The sequence below is a fragment of the Phocoena phocoena genome, chromosome 8, assembly GCF_963924675.1.
Source record: "Phocoena phocoena chromosome 8, mPhoPho1.1, whole genome shotgun sequence".
Taxonomy (NCBI): Eukaryota; Metazoa; Chordata; class Mammalia; order Artiodactyla; family Phocoenidae; genus Phocoena; species Phocoena phocoena.
Genome location: NC_089226.1, coordinates 62458855 through 62463254, shown reverse-complemented (window position 1 = coordinate 62463254; position 4400 = coordinate 62458855).

Genomic DNA, 4400 nt, shown 5'->3' with positions numbered 1-4400 from the left:
TCAGCCAGTGCTCTCGCCAGCCCTGCAGACACACATACTTCCAAGTCACCAATCCCCGCAGGCCAGAGCTAAAGGACAGCAGGATGTGTGAGCCCTTGGGCCCCAGGAGTACAGGTGATGTCGCGGTCACGGCCAGGTTCTGCTGGGACCCAGGGTGGACACCGCAGGTGGTGCTGGTATGGGTGTGCCCTGTGCGTCCTTCCCTAGCTCCTCTCAAGGACTGAGGCTTTACTGCTCCCTCGATGGGCGTCATTCTGTTACTCTGGAGTCGTTGCAAGAGGCCCAGGGGGCTGACCAGGACCAAGGTGGCTCACAGACGGAAAGGCAGGCAGCGACCACCTGCCCCCATGATCCAGGAAGAAGGGAGGAGAAGCCTTGTGCCTCCCACAGGGAGCTCGGGGTAGCCACCCGCCACTTCTCCTTGAGGGAGTTGACACAAGGGCCATGTGGCTGGTAGGTGTCGAGCGGGAATGCCAGGGAGGGCTTTTCCTTCCCTTGCTCTGGGAATGCCAGAGTCCAGGTTCTTAAGGGACCACGCTGTGGTACTAAATGCTGAGTTTAGGAGTCAGGAAGCTGCCATGATGTCACTGGGCCTGGAGACACTGGATGGGAGGACAAGCCCCACAGAAGGCCCTTCTGGGAGGTCCCAAAGCAGGAGAATGAGGGTCTGCCTAGTGTGTCTGGCCAGCAATCCAACAGCCCTGTGGGCCTGGTTCCTACTTTAATAATAATGACAGTAGTAATAGTTACTATCTCTTAAGCTTACACAAGGTACTAGGCACTCTTTTAATTACTTTACATTTACTAATTCACTTAATTCGTACAACTCTAGAAGGCAGTCGAAAAACAAACTCCACTTTGCAAGCCTTCCAACAATAACAATGATCCTCCATGAACATCTGGCTCTGTCACATCACTGGCTGGGAGCCTCTCATCCTCTCATTTCCTCTGCAGCCCTGCCTCAGGGCCGGGCATAGCTGGAAGATGAGATGGGTGCCCTCCAGGCCAGTCTGGCACCTGGATGGTGCTGTGCTGGGGGCTGGTTCCCAGTCTGGGGCTGCCACGTGGTTGCTGCTCGCGCAGGGGCAGGATCCAGCCCCGGGGGCCAGTTCCATGCTGGCCGCAAGAGTTGGGTTTTATAGCAAGCTCAGCGGAAAGAGCCCCATGCTATGGACAGGAGAACAGGATGGCCTAAGCCCAGACACTGGCCAGGGGGCTGCTGCAGCAGTCTGGAAGAGTCGGCTCCCAAACAGGGGACTTCCCCCAGCACCCTCCGGTGTAGACAGTGTCTTCTGGGATCCCAGATTTAGGCACAGAGCCAGAAGAGCTGATCTGGCCCGAGAGCCCTGCCTATTAGAGCAGTTGTCTCTCTGTATCACGAGGCCGGGAAGCAACTGAATCCTGTGGGTCAGCAGCCCCCTGGCTGCCAACTGAGGTAGAACAGAAAGCAGCTTAAGACAGAAACTTGGGGCATATCCAACTGTGAGCCCACGAAAACATCTGAGAGAGACAGAAAAGGGCCGTCAGAGGTTTGGGAGGGAAGAAGGCTTGTTCGGGGAGCTGCCAGAGCAGTGAGGTCAGGTTCCTGGAGAAGCACGGGGGCAGCAGCTGAGGGAGGGCAGGCTCAGAAAGGATAGGGTCGCAGAGCAAGGGGCTTCTGAGTGGGTCACCACCGAGGGAGGTCAGGGTCGGAGGGGCAGCAGCTGTGAAGCCCAAGGCTGGCGCCACAGGCTCTCAGAAGCCGCTGGGCCTCGCGGCGGCACATTTCTGGGCACTCTGGCTCTCCCTCTGCTTCTCTCCTTCCCTGGTACCCACTTGTATGCTAACAGCAATGATTCCAACTTCCCGAGCGCCCATTAAGTGCCAGACACTGTGCCGAACACGTTACATTATTTTCTCACGTTTAAGTCTCACAACAGCTCTACGAGGCAGGGCCTATTACTGTACCATCACAATGTTGAATAATCTGAGGCTTGGAGAGGTTCAAAGACCGGCTCAAGGACACACAGATGGGAAGTGGGAGAGCAGAGACGTGAGCCCAGGGCTCTGACTCCAGAGCCCCCGCTTCTAAACATCACAAGCTTCCGGTTCCCAGAGGGAAAAGACCTCGTCCCTGCCTTTGAGCTAGTGGGTGGTGGCCCAGGGCCCCTGCAAAAGTCCAGCGGGGGGGACCCTCCTGGAGGCCTCTTGGCAACCAAACTAAACCCCCTCCCTTCTGCCCCCAGGTTCCTCTAGGTCCCAGTGTTAATCCCGCTCTGCAAAATCACCGGGAGGTGAAAGGTGAAAGCCTGCGCCCCTCCTGCCCCCCTGCGGCAGGGCCCGGGGAGACGGCCACCAGGAGCCCCGGACCTTCCCCTGGCTCTGCCTCCATGGGAAAGCATACACGTGGGCTCTGGAAATGGGGCATGTTTTCACTTAAAACCATCTGCAAACAAACTTCAGTGCCTTCAAAATTATACATTCACAGACCATTTCTAGACTCTGGAATAGGATTAGACGGTAATGATTTAATTGATGGTTAAGTGTGTAGATAAAATGAATGTGCTGAATCCTTTCCGTAATTCTCTCTCCAAGGAGCCCCAGCAGCTGTAATTACTGTCTGAGGCTGAAATTACAAACCAGCTGTAGTTTTTAAGCAAAATGTGCTGTAGCCCCTGCTGGAGCACAGGCTCAGCGGCCATGGCTCACGGGCCCAGACGCTCCGTGGCATGTGGGATCTTCCCGGACCGGGGCACGAACCCGCGCCCCCTGCATCGGCAGGCGGACTCTCAACCGCTGCGCCACCAGGGAAGCCCCCTGCTGGCTCTTTGAGTAAAAGTTGGTCACTCCCAGCCCAGGGCTCACTAGGCCCTCTCAGTGAAGCACCGCCCTGGCAAAGGCTCCTCTCCCAAACCTCGGGAGCTTGTTCTCACGGTTGCTCTGTACCCCTGGCCCTCACTGCACACTGCCCTCTCTCGCCTGCTGCGGGTGATCCTTCCTCCTGCCCCTTCTTTACTGGGAAGATTCCTCAGACCAGCCGGCTCACACAGATCTACCCCTGTGGGCTGAGAGCAGGCTGAACAAAGGGGTGCCCTTAAATCTCAGCTCGGGGATGATGGCAGAGCTCTCCTTGCCCTGGAGGTTGACCCCTGGGGTCACTACAACTCAGGGTCTACACCCTTTTTGCGGCCGATACACCAAATTAGGTTATAGATCCACTTCTGGCTACAGTGAACCAGGAGAGCTGTATCTATTGATCAAATGAGCCCAATCACGATTAAGTTCCTTGCAGAAGCTAAGCTCCTGTCTGGATAATTATGCAGAACTCGTGTGTTCATTCAACAGCCACCACGGAACTACCAGGTACAACCTCTGTGCCGGGTGCTGTGCGGAGGACTGGGGACGCCTTGGTGAACACAGCAGACACAGCCCCTGCAATGTCGGACTGTGGCTCTTGAACTGTCCCCTACCTGACCAGGAACCTAGCAAAGGTCCTGGCCAGCAGGTTCATACAGACATCTGGACCTGCATCTGGAGAGGAGGTAGGTGGATAGAAGAGGCTGGGGTGGGCATGCTGCAGGTAAGGGGTGAACACAGGAGCTGCTGATTTCAGCAGAGCTCATGGGCAACAATGGGCTTGGTTCTCTGGAGCCGCTTTCATGCATTTAGCACTTTCTGAGACGCCTACTGCGTGTACAGGCTGTACTCTTCTGTGGTTCATCTCTTCTACCCCAAACCATGGACCCCATACCCTATTCTTGCAGGGCTCTTACTGGGTGTGAACAAGACAGAACACAGCACCAGGTAACACTTATCGAAGCTGTTATCAAACGATCTGTCTCATGATCTACTTGTGCAGACATCCTCAGCTGGACTGTAAATTCCATGGGGGATGGGATTGGCATTTTCCCTCTGTATCTCCCTCTGTATTTCCATCTGCCTGGCAGAATGCTCACCACCTGCTCAGAAATATTTGGTTTATGAATGAAAACGAACCATCAAATGCTAGGGAGGAAGAAGACAGATGTGACCAACACATTCCACTACTTGGAGCAGGGCGGGTGTCAAAGGTCCCCATTTCCACCCCTAAAGGGGAAGCGGTGCTCAACTCCAAGGACTTTGTCAGGCGAAGGTGCACGGCAGGGGAGTTTGTGGAATGATGAGTAAATCTAGGCTTCACCGGGGGTACCCTGGAATTCATTCATTCTACTGCCATTCATTCATATTCATTCATCCCCCCCCACCTCTGTTCACTTTTCCTCAGTAGACTGTGTGCTTGTGCAAGGCAAGCTCCACAGACTTTTATTGCCAAATCCTTTGTCTACACATTGGATACTACAGAGGGGCCCTAAATAAACGCTTCAGAATGAGCACACCAGGGTTTCCCTGGTGGCGCAGTGGTTAAGAATCCACCTGCCAAT